This window comes from Thamnophis sirtalis, unplaced genomic scaffold (genome assembly GCF_051295495.1).
Source record: "Thamnophis sirtalis isolate CommonGarterSnake01/CBP01778 unplaced genomic scaffold, rThaSir2_p1.2 scaffold_1, whole genome shotgun sequence".
Taxonomy (NCBI): domain Eukaryota; kingdom Metazoa; phylum Chordata; class Lepidosauria; order Squamata; family Natricidae; genus Thamnophis; species Thamnophis sirtalis.
In genome coordinates, this window is record NW_028261381.1 from 116043222 (window position 1) to 116056191 (window position 12970).

Here is a 12970-nt window from a genome sequence, read left to right on the forward strand (position 1 = left end):
CTGTAGGATAGTGTTCTTCAAACTTGGCATGCTAGCTGGGGAATTCTGGGAATTGAAGTCTGTGCATCTTAAAGTTGCCAAGTTTGAGAAATGCTCTTTAGAATTTATTAACAGAATTATGAAGTTTACTGCTGGTTTTTAAAGGCCGTAAGATACAGGTGGGGCTGAGTCTTTTTTTGACACTTTCTACTTTCCCACGGGCAGAATAATTGATTCCACCACCCTCTTCTCAAGGTCACAGCTAAATTCCTCTACAATACCAAATTGAGTCTCTTTCACAGCACACATAACAGCCTGTAGAACAGGGGTGTCAAACTTGTGTCATCATCTGAGGTCACGTGAGGTTTCATGGCTTTTTCCCCTTCGCTAAATCTGGTGTGGGTGTGGCCAGCACATGACGCATCCGGCCTGTGGGCCGCAAGTTTGGCAGCCCTGCTGAGGAGATAGAGAGGTCTCTTCTCCGATATTCTATTGCTACTTGCTCACCTTTCTGCTATGGGAGCACTTCACTGTCCAATTTTTAAAAAAGCACAAGATACAGTAAGTCACCAGAAATGTGCCACAGGAGCAGATCAAGACATGTATATGTGCAACATCTCTTGGAACACATGATCTGGGCATATGCCTCCTCTCCTAATTGCATGATCATGAGCCTCTTATTATAGTGTCATCTTGTGATGAATTGGGAGAATATTCATAGCACAGACAGCTCAGCCCAAGAAGCACAAATGTAAACAGGATACCAACTTGTGAAGGTGGAATTGTTGGGGGATTCAATTGGGAATGGCTGGGAGAGTTACTGCCTCCTTCAGAGGGTGAGTGATAGAGCCAATTGTTGTTGTTTTTTAGTACATCATGAATACTAATGAAAATGAATGCATGTTCATGATTTCTCAAGAAACTTAGAAAAATGTTTTAAAACCGCACTTGTAACAGAGCATAAGATAAAAAGCATAAGACCAAATGAAAATAATATACTCATAAATGTATTGCGTATCATATTCACTGTATACAGTATTTGAAAACAAGCACAAAGCTTTGCATGTTCTGGCTATACAACATCACGTGACCATATTACTTGAAAGACTAGCTTTACTGTACTTGTTTCTATCAAGAATATTTGAACAGTGCCGTATTTTAAAGAAATACAGGTCTCTCTTTTTCTGATAAAATGAAGGCGAATTCCGTTTTTATACTATGAAGATTTTATATTCTAAGGAATATATAGGCTAAAAATACAGTTGCAGCTCTGAACCAGATGAAGAGGTATTTATAAATCATTATCTTTGGACTGAGTTTTGCAACTGAAGTGCATTTACAAAATGATTTCAGACATTCAGTTGTTTTCAGCTATGTTGCATGTCACAGCAATAGAGGTGACATCTGCTTAACACGGTAGAAGAAAATGGGTTGGGTGGAAATTCTGGTTTAAATTCAAACCGGCACCTTCCAATTTATATTGTTTCGTTTTTATAAGCTCCGAGATACACACAGCCAGAAAACTAGGTATCAGGAATGCAGTCTTCGTCATTTCGTTGCTCCTTTGGTTTGGGAGAGAGAAATCCTGCTGGAAGCCTGATTTAAGACTTAATCCTGCCAGAAAGCTCTGTTACTCAGCCAATTATACTACTGGCATCTGCACAGAGTATTCATTCTATAGCCAGTAATGATACTTCTAAAGACGTTGTAGTTCAAAGGCAAATTGGATTGAATCAGCTGGCTACGAGATTCTTGAGAAGATTAGCTTTGAAGGACTGGATGCACTTTTGCCCCAAAACACTTTTAAACCGGGTTTTTGTTGTTGGGATTCTGTGATCAAAAGTAACTCTTATACAGGGTGTGTGAAGGGAGTGGGGATTCATTTTAACTACAGCAGGTTGGAAAAAAGATAGTAATACTCTGATGGTATAGACTTTATTCCTGTGTGTGCATTAAGCCACAATGTATTACATTTCTTTGTGTAACATAATTCAGTCCAGTATGGTTTGTAAAGAGAAGATTAAGCTTTAGTGGTTATGTAAATGCAGCAAACTTTAATTTTTGCAATAAGTTACAGTGAAGATCTAGCCTTGTTTACAGTGCTGGTGGCTTAAGAATAACAATCAAAACAATCAATGAGCCATTCAGGGTTTTCTTTTGTGGAGTATGTATATGTTTGTGTAATGATAAAGGTGTAGTGCTGGAGAAACCCAAGTTCAAATCTATCTTCAATTTATCAAGATAAAACAAATAATAGAACAAGAAATGCTAAAGAAGAACAATTTATCCTTCCATTCCCCACCATCCAGTCAGAGTTGAAGAACCTTCTTGGATGAGAAGCAAAACGTCTTCAAAGAAAAATCAGAAAGTCCAGTTGCCTCTTGAAAAAAAGCACTTTTCGTGCTCCATATATATTATAGGTGGTGGTTATGTAAAAATAACATCTAAAATACTTGAAAGAAATATATAAAAATATTCATAAAACTTTGAAAATAAAATATTATCCAAGCCACACCTAGCAAAATCAAACCTGTTGCATTCATTAGTACTCTGAGCTCAAGAAACAACTGCAAACAGAAGTTGGGTAGAATCCAAGATAATGTTTCATAATGGAGAGACTTCCAGATGATACTTTTAGTTGTCGTCTTTGGTTTACAACTGTCCTGTTTTGTGCCCTATCCCTGAATATTTTTCTTACTATAAAACATGTGAAAAATTGAGTATGTAAGAGAAAAAGGGGGAGTTAATAATTTGAAAATGAAAATTTCTCTACAAGATGGAAATCAAATTATCTGTTACAGAACTAGTTCCAAAGAGGCAACTACACTTTCTTTGTTTTTCCTTGAAGAACTGGAGAAATTTCTTGGATGAGAAGTGAAACATCTTCAAGGAAAAATGAAGTCCAGTTGCCTCTTGAAAAAGAATCTTTGGGATAACCATGACCTGGATGACTAAGAATCTCCACAGACATGTTGAAGAGCTAATATCCTGGATAAAGCAATAACACCTAATAATAATGTTTATTTCTTGACGCCAGGGAGAAATGAATATTTTGTCAAATGCCACTTAGAAAAGTAACAAAAATAAAAGAAATCAGTTGGAAAGCTATTTTTGTTTTATTGTGCATATGCAAATTTTCTGGAATGATATATCTTTCTATCCCTGCCATCAGTTGTTCCCTATGGCCAGGATGGCGAACCTATGGCTTGCGTGCCACAGGTGGCATGTGGAGCCATTTGTCAGGGCACACAAGGCGTTGCCCTTAAGTTGGCCAGCGTGCATGTGCGCACTGGCCAGCTGACTTCAGCCTTTTTTTGAGGCCATTTTTGGCCCTACCCAAGCTCCAGAGGCTTTATAGGCCTCCCCCCCCCCCCCCGGGAGCCCTCCGGAGGCTTCAGGAGCTTCCCTGAAGCCTCCAGAGCGGAAAGAAACCGGCCGTACAGGCAAACCGGAACTTTGGGAACGGACTTCCAGTTTGCTCATAGGGCCGGTGTAAGCCTTCCGGAGGCTTCTGGAGGCTTCCCTGAAGGCTCCAGAGGACAAAAAAAAACAACCCTACAACTTCCATTTTGTCTGTAGGGCCATTTTTTGTCGTCCGGAGCCTTCAAGGAAGCCTCTTGAAGGTCCCTGAAGGCTCTGGATGACTAAAACAGGCCCTATGAGCAAACCGGAAGTCTGTTTCTGAACTTCCGGTTTGGCTGTAGGGCTGGGTTTTTTGTGCTTCGGAGACTTCAGGGAAGCTCTGAAGCCTCCCGAGGGATTCCAGGCGGACGGGGAGGCCTCTGGAGCCTGGGGAGGGTGAAAAAAGCATGCAAAAAAGGGGGGGGAGTGCTGGTCATGCGTGCATGTGCACTGGGGTCATGCATTGCATTCTGGGTGTGGCATGCCCCACATGACCACCCCCTGTGCTAACTCCGCTTTTGGCACGTGAGCTAAAGAAGGTTCACTGTCCTATGGCAAGTGTTTAGAGATAGAACTATTTTCACAAGAACAAAAGATAAATACCACAGGGATTCCAGGAACACTCCTTTACTACCAATTGATTATGTGCTATCCACTTAGTGTTGACTCTTGGCAATCATACATATTTTCTCCAGAATCATCTTCCCCCATCTGGGCCCTTCATATCTTCCAAGGTTCACCCATCACTTTAACTGAATCTGTCTACCTGAATGCTGGTTGTCGTCTTTCTCTTTCCTTCCACTTTTACCATCTTTACTACAGTAGGTTATAATAGTAACTTGAAATCCCATCTAAGTGTTTCTCTGTCACCTCTCACAAACACAAAGGGTTATTCAGTGTTTTATTTGTACACTTGCTTCAACCTCTGGACCACATAATTGCTGCTCAAAGCCTTTCCTTATCCAGATATGAAGTTCCTTTATATCAGCAATAGGCTTGTGATAGCAACAGACCCCCTGAAGCATTGTTAGAGAGAATGTTAGTAAAATGTGAAGAACATGCAATCAGATATTATATGGAACAATATCCATCAGTAAAAACCATTAATAGTCTGGGATTGTTCAACCTGTCCCAGAACACCTATCTATATGAAAGTGGAGCAAGACAATGATTTGTGTCAGGAAGATATACAAAACAGATGGTTCACATTCTGTCTCAGACTTGGCTCAAATTCAGTTAGCAATTCAGAGTTGAATGATTCGATCCTATTATAGTCTCCAGAGCTTCTTTGTCTCCTACTGGCAAACTACAGATTATCAGATAAGCGAGGCTGTTGATATCATCTCCTTAGATAACTAATTTATATTAGATTTCAGAGCACAGCCTGATCTCAGCAGAAGCTGCTTTGTGTAACAGCCGTGAGATTTCATTTACTGGATTTTTATCTCCAAAGCGGTAAGCAAAGAAATCATGCTGGAAAACTAGGAAAACCAGTTGGTCTAGTAGTACTTTGATCCAACAATTAATGGAAGGAAATTAGCAAAGGGAAAATAAAGTGGAAGTGGAAAATGAAAACAGGCTTGATGTTTGTGAGAAAAAGCAAAGCAAATGAAATCTGATAGATGATGAAAATATAACTTATTTTGAAAGTATCAAGCAATTAATGCGATAATTTAATCTTACATTTAGTATCTTATTCCAAAAGGGAAGGTCACAATAGTGTTAACATTTCATGTTATTATAAAAAGATATGTTCTTGGTAAATGTTTTTGGTTCCCTTTTATGATTTCCCTAATGAGGGATACTCATTAGATATGCAAAAACCTGATGAAGCTAAGCTATAACATGGAGTTATTTGTATACTAGTGTAAACATCTGCATTATAAAACACTGTTAGAAAAAAATCTAAATCAATTTGATGAAATGTGATGAGTTACCAGTAAAGAGATCAACAAACAAACCAAATGATTGGAGGTGACACATAAAATGCAACATCTGAAAACAATTTTCAAATTGCTCTTTGCAATCAATGGATTACAGAAGCAAACAAAATTAGAAAATAAATGGGAATTCATCCGAATGTATTAGTAAAACAGATGCAGAGATCAACCTGTGGTAAAACAGGTAAAATTTAACAGTGACAAAAACATATTACATCAAAGACAAAAAATGAAATATAGGTAGTCCTCAAGTTACAACACTTTCTTTAGTGACTGTTCAAAGTTACAACAGCACTGAAAAGTATCTTAACACCATTTTTCACACTTATAACCATTACAGCATGCCATGGTCACATGATCAAAATTTGGAGGCTTGGCAATTGATTTTTATGATGGTTGCATCATGTGATCACCTTTTGCAACCTTCTGACAAGCAAAATCAATGGGGAGGACAGATTCACTTAACAACCGTGCTACTAACTTAACAGCCGCAATGATTCACTTAACAACTGTGGCAAGTAAGGTCATAAAATGGGGCAAATTCACTTAACAAATGTCTCACTTAACAACAGAAATTTTGGGCTCTGACCTAAGTCAAGGACTACCTCTAATTGGATATTTTTAGGAAGTATTTGTGAAGCAAAGTATCATTTAGTTTTTACAACACTTTTAACAAGTCTACTATCGCAGACAGTTGGAAAAAGTTTCATTATGCAAACAGCCTTGACTAAACAGACCAGTTCTACTTTACTACCCTGAGAACAAAATGTGAGGTCATATAGATTTGTCTGCTAAATAAAAGCATCCACACTTCTGATGTAATATTTAATTTTACGGCCAAATTTTGAAGTATGGTAACAAAAAACCACTACATTTTAGGATTGCTAACAATATAGGGGTATGGATGAAATTTGAAGCCTCACAATGCAGGAGTGCATACCTGAGTTTCTTTTTTAACAAAATACAAGAACCAAAATCAAATAATCTTTAGAAAAAAATCAAATAATATAAGACATTATTGTTGAAATGTACTAGATAATTGAGAAAGCCAAATACTACAAAAAAGTCAATATTTGCTTCATTGATTAAAGAAAGGCATCCAATTGTATATGTTATATCAAGATGTGGATTTTTTTTAGAAAAATGGGAATTCCAAAAGTGTTTATTATCCTTCTGCAAAACATATACACATCAAAAAGTCACAGTATAGACATAACATGGAGAAACATACTGGCTCCAGTTTAGCAAAACGTTTAGGTCGCTTGGTTGTAGGTTTTGTTTCTTTATTGTGAGCTTCGAGGTCATATCCCTCTTCACCTAAGTGCCTATAAAAAAAGCCTTGACAGCTATCCAGAACAAACACAACCCCCCTAAACACATCCTGGACCTGTTCAACCACTGCTTAACCAACACATACTTCATCCATAATGGACAAAGATACAAACAGATAGAAGGAGCACCCATGGGATCACCCCTCTCACCCGCCATCGCAAACTTACACATGGAACATTTTGAAACCAACACCTTAGATAAATCTGAACACAAACACAAACTCTGGCTTAGATATGTTGATGACACTTTTGTGATTTGGCCACATGGGAAATAAAAATTGGACAACTTCCTCACACATCTCAATAGCCTACACCCCAAAATACAATTCACTATGGAAACAACCAACTTCCCTTTCTGGATGTCCTAATCTACAAAAAAAACAATGGCTCCCTAGGACACACCATCTACCAGAAAAAACAACACACACCAACAGCTACTTAAATGCACAATCCCATCACCACCCTCCACAGATCAACTTTGTAGCCAAGACCCACACCTCCAGAACCAAACGCCTAGCCGACAAAGACCCCCTGAAAACTGAATTACACACTCTCACAAACGTATTAATCTCCAACGGACTCCAAAGAAAAACAATTACCAACCTAATCCAAAGGGAGACCTCCCCAAAAAACCGAGACACAGAACAGACAACGGCATCGCCTTCCTCCCTTACATCAAAGGCACCACAGATAAAATCAGCAAAATTCTCCACAAACACAATATCAAGACAGCCTTCAACACTGAACAAAAAATAGCCAACATCTTAAGAAACCCCAAAGACAAAATCCAGCTAGAAAACCAAGGAGTCTACGAAATACCATGCAAAATCTGCCCTGCAACATACATAGGATAAACGAACAGGAGAATAAATGCACGCATCGCAGAACACAAGAACGCAGTAAGAAAAAAAGAAAAAACTTCCTCCCTTTTCTAGCACCTTAAAGCTACAGGACATGAAATTAATTTTTGAAGGAACCAGGTTAATCTCCAAAACAGAACACTTCAACAAGAGAATAATTATGGAAGCTATTGAAATAGAGAAACACTCCCACAACATGAATAAAAGTGACGATACCTCCCTCCTACCAGACATCTGGAAACCAGCCCTAGTCAACAAGCTCCACCCACCACCCAGGCCGTTACAACACGAAACAACGGACACACAGCCAGGACCAATCAGCACCAATCTACCAACCATGATACAACCACACAACCAATTATTCCACTTAATGAAACAAAGCCAGCACTCCACACACCCCCACCAAGATTTATAGAAAGACGACAGTTCCGACCACGCTTTAAGCCCAAAACCCAGCCTGAAGATGGTGAGTGAGACCTCACCGAAACGTTGCCAAGACAATACAGCAAGACCAGCATACCTACCCCCATGAAAATCTACAAAAACATACACACATATACATATATTCACACAGAGAATATATCTTGAAGATAGCTGGATTGCACTAAGGATAAGCATGGTTTTAAAATTATAGGAAGAAATATCAACACTATGCTGACATTACTCAAACAGCTGAAAATGCAAAGGATCTGAAACACTAATAACAAAACTGTTACTTTAGAAAGCCATGTATCATAAAGTTTGCGCCAGCTTTTGAATGTTCCTGATGCAAATTGCCTGTTCTACATTGGGATGCTAAGAAGCAGGTTGCAATGCATGATAAAGCTCAGAATATTGTTCTGGTCATATCCCAGGCAGATTGCTTATTCTTCACAGCAACAGACATGGCTCCTGGCTTGCTTTCACTGCATTTTTGTTTACTGTTTCACCAATCCAGAGGTGAGTTGCAGGTGGTATGCCCCAGTACAGGTGTACCGGAGCCAGCCCGGAGCACTGGGTACCGTTCCAGTACGGTGCTCCGGAGGGCCCATCTGTCCGCCCGCGCTCCTTACTTGTCTTTAAAGTCTTCAGCACTTCTATGCACGGCGGGTACAGCACCTGTGTGACGCTCCTCTGAGCAGCTGGAACGTTGTGGAGGCTCATGGAGGCGTCACTGGACAGTAAGATGCATGCTCACGCTGCGTATGTGTGCACATGTGCTCCACGCACCCATGTGGACGACGCCGGGCCCGTTCCAACCATACCCGTTGGAACAGGATCTGGAACCCACCACTGCACCAATTCTACACCAATGAAGGCCTCTCAGCCACATTGTTACATTCTACCTTCAGTATTGTAGTCTGTATATCCTTTGTCATTCAAATCCACTGTGAGAGGGACAGTTGCTCTGTTTGTCCATTCTTGAAAGGATGAAAAAAACAGCACTCTGTAGCAGAACATCACATTTTAAAATAACCTCAATTAAGATTGTGGGGTAAATTTTTACATACCTTCAAAAGAAGTGATTTCTGCCCTAAAACCCTAACTCCTGATTCCCGTAGATTGCAATATTCAATCAAAGCCTTAAGATGATTTATTGTTGACACCCTAAAGTTTACTGGGCCATAGTTTGGTGCTTTCTCTCACCTTCAAAGAGAAAATCCCTGCTCTTACCCCTGGCCCCAAGCAATTGCCTCTCTCAATCTAGAACAAGCTGGTCTTATTTTGAAATTCCTGGATATTTTCTTGGTTCTGAGTTGTAGTTTCTCTCTCCCTTAAAAAGTTCATCACAGTTGCTATCAGTTCTTTTCTCTTGGGTTTGCTCAGTTCACTCCTTTTTTTAATAAAGTTTTTTTTTCATTTTTATAACATATAATCACATGTATACTATTACATAACCAAAATCATATTGTATTATTAAATGTTTACATCAATTTGTCTTACCAACAACTCCCCAAAACAAATTATTGGCTCTTCTGCTCTTCATACACCATATTTGTACCTTATCCATCACTTTATTCCCCCACTCTCCACTTTTTGAAAATCAAAACTAAGTGGCAGTTTCCAGTCTCCATCTTGCTTACATCTTTCAGGTACCTCTTTCCCTTTCTTCCAAGTGCTTCCTCTCACATCTCCCAGCTTTCTATCTCTTCCTCCTTTGTCTCAGGGAGGGACTTATGAGAACCTGTTAAGCCAGCCTTGGCAGGTGTCTTCTCTCTCTCTGTCCATCCCCACCCCATTGGATTTTGGAGACAGTATGAGCTCTCCTGCCACCCTAAATTTGGGGTTCTGCATTGGCTGTCTGGAGGAATGACAGGGGGGAAGGATTTGCCAGCGTACGGGAGTTACTCATCCACTCATTATGCTGAGCAAGTGCTGCAACGTGATACTATTAAAGAAAAAAAATGCAAAGTAGCTCAGTGAGAACACTGGGAACCTGCAAGGTCGGAAGGGAACGGTGAAGAGAAGCAACACGTATTGGCAGCGACCTACAAAGGCTTTCGAACCAGTCTGACCGCAGGATTACCAAAACACCCGTGGAGCCTCCTTTGGCCAGCCCAGCTATTCACTTCCAGTTCGTGCAATGCGATAGAGCGATATACCTGTGGACTAGAGAGCTACAGGGCGGAAATCAAGAGGCAAGCGCCTTCTCTACGGCTTTCTAAGCACCTGGAAAGAGGAGAAGAGGCGCAGAGTAAAAGGGGTGGGTAAAGGCTCTTGCTATCCATTGTACTGCCAAAGCAAGCCGCTAACCACAGGAGTCAGAAACAGCTTCGGCGCCCCGAGACCTGGCTGCGGTGCGAGAGCACGTCGGAGAAAGAGGTGGAGAGAGAAACGGCGGTGTCTTGCTGACAGTCCCGCCTGTCCGGATACCCCAGTCCCAGCATGCAACGCGCCGCAGTTTGAATGGCGCTGCTGTCTACGGCGAGTGGGCCGCGGTGTTAGGACGCCGCCGACGCCGCTGCTGCCAATTCCAGGGCTGGCATCGGAGTCCCGAACAGCGGCGGAACCCCTGGTGCGCTGGACCATGAGCGGCAGCAGGTGAGCGAAGGCCGTTGCCGGGTGCTTTTCTCGAAGGGGCGGCGGCCACGCTGCTGCTGCATCCCATCTCGCCCTCTCGGCTACGCAGGCCGGGCTCAGATTCTAAAGCGGGTTACGAGTTCGGGAATGGGGCGATGGCGCCCTTTTCTCTGCGTCCTCCGTTCTTCGCTCTTCCCGGGATGGGGTGGGTTTTTGTTTTTTTCCCCTGGGCGCCTGTGAGGAAGAAGGCCCATCTTTTGCTGCCTCTGTTGGCAGGAGCCTTCCTGGGCGGGGATGAAGTTAGCTAGTCTCTACCTGTCTCTGAACCACCCCCTTAAGTGGTGCTTGTTGGGAAGCCTGCACCTGCCCCGGATTGCCCGAGGAAGGATTCCCCCGGTAGGAATTTTGGCTTTGAAATAGAGAAACGTCCTAATACTGTCAGTGTTGGTCTTTCTATTCGCATAGCTGCTAAATCTGAAGAATGAAAAATTACTCCAATTGTTCTAGTTTTTCTTTCAGGCTACTTGGCTTTGTTTTCCGAAAAAGCATCTGGGCTTTGGATGCATAGAATCTCTTAAAGCTGACTTTCTGCCACTTAACAAGAATGAACTTATTTGCCTAAGTAAAATTAGCCTCTGAGTAAGCATGCTTAGGATTGCATTGGTGTGACTTTTCAGATCCCGTGATCATTTATGAAATCAATTTTGTTAACTTTTCTGTATTGCAAAATTCCACTCTGTCCAAAATCTCCCCCCAGAATCTCAAGCAGCTATGGATCCTTGATGTTGACAATTTAAATCTGGAAATATTGTTATTAATTGAGTAGTAATTTAGGTAGAAGATAAAAGCCCCTAGCTTACTTTGGGTTATTTGAAAACATATCTGGACATGGGATTTGTCTGCTTAATAGTGAGATCAAAGTGGAAATGCTACTGAAGATAAATTATAAATCTTAAATGTTGCTAATCCCAGCAGCTCAAGGCCAATTGACAGGGCCAATAAAGTTTCTTGGATATAAGTCATAAATAAAGCCAGGCTGGTCTAGTCACAGTGGGTTAAGACATCAGGCTAGAAAGCTGGAGACTGAGTTCAAGTCCTACCTTAGCTATAAAAGTCAGAGACTTTGGGCCTCTTTAAGCCCAACCCACATAGAGAGTAATTGTTGTGGGGAAATAGAACAATGTGTTGGATATGTTTGCTTCCCTAGGTTATATGTAAAAAATAATAAAGATGGGATACAAATAAAATAACAATACCTACAATAGTGATATTATGACATAGTGCAGAATATGAATTATGCCTGTCTCCAGAATTCCCTCTTGGTCTCTAAAAGAGAGACCATGTATCATAAAGAGAAAAAGGACCAAGAGGTAAAAAATAACAAATAGAAATGCAAGAGGATATGCTTTTTGGAAAACAGCAATTAGATACATTTCTGGAACTGGAATACTTAAAGTACTACTTCCTTGCACTTGAAACTGTAGATCAACTGGAGCTGTTACTGAAGTACCATAAAATAAGATCACCTTTCTGAAAGGCTCCATAAGAGGAGTTTTCTCATAATAGAGGCTAATTATTTAGTTGCCTTTTAGACAAATTCTTGTTTTCAGATGGGCTGCTCACTGCCTTTTCAAAGCAGGATTGCTTATTGTGAATGTCCTTAAGGGCCAAATGGTGATGTATAGATTTTCTACAAATAAAATATTTTCCCTTAATTATTCTGCTTCACATTTTAGAGGCTGGCATAGATGTATAGAATATAATCCTTTAAGCCACTTTACAGCAAGGCTTGAACTTACACCACATCACTTTAATTATGTTGTCTGGACTGCACTTACTCTTTAGAATATAGTGTTTTGGTACTAGCAATGTAGGTCCAGAGAATAAGTTTTAATATTTGTGGGTATCATCTAGATACCTCTTTCCTAGCCTAGGGTATTTGCCATATATTTTCCTTCATTTCATACATTGTATATCATATTTTTCCTGTTTCCCTTCTCACCACACAACATTTTGTATATATTGAGATATTGACTGATTCATACAATGCGGACTCTCTTTTATCTGATTTACTTTATATCATTTTTAGTTTGCTTTCTATCATCCCAAAGATTTGAGTCATTGTAGCTTACCATTTTGTGTGAATCATGTTGAATTACTAGTGATTTCATGGACATGGACATATAGTTTCCTGGTATTGTCTTGCAGGATTTTTTTTTAAAAAAAATGTAGTTAACCCTGGTATTCTGTTGGTATCTCATCTTAGTACTAACCAATTCAGATCCTGCCTTGATTTTTCAGATCAGCCAAGCGCTGCCAAACAAAACAGGGTTTTGTTTTGAAAGACCCAGTGAAGTATTATGTGGGATTGAGAATAGTACCATAATGCCGCTTAGATATGTTGCAGTACTATTTGTCCATATCTGAGAATGACGTCCTTCAAATTCAGTGGGACTTT

At 40.5% G+C, this 12970-nt stretch overlaps 1 protein-coding gene across 3 annotated transcripts in view; it reads left to right on the forward strand.

The window, feature by feature from the left end:
* The first annotated feature begins 739 nt into the window (after positions 1-739).
* The window catches only part of KATNBL1 (katanin regulatory subunit B1 like 1), a 40381-nt gene continuing 28150 nt past the window's right edge, over positions 740-12970 (forward strand). The window contains exon 1 of one of the 3 annotated variants that reach the window (XM_087722994.1): positions 740-815. The gene's annotated coding sequence lies outside the window, so the exon portion shown is untranslated. Of the gene's footprint in view, positions 816-9851; positions 10534-12970 lie in introns of those variants that run through there. The other 2 variants (XM_087722981.1, XM_014059927.2) reach the window with 2 other exon arrangements.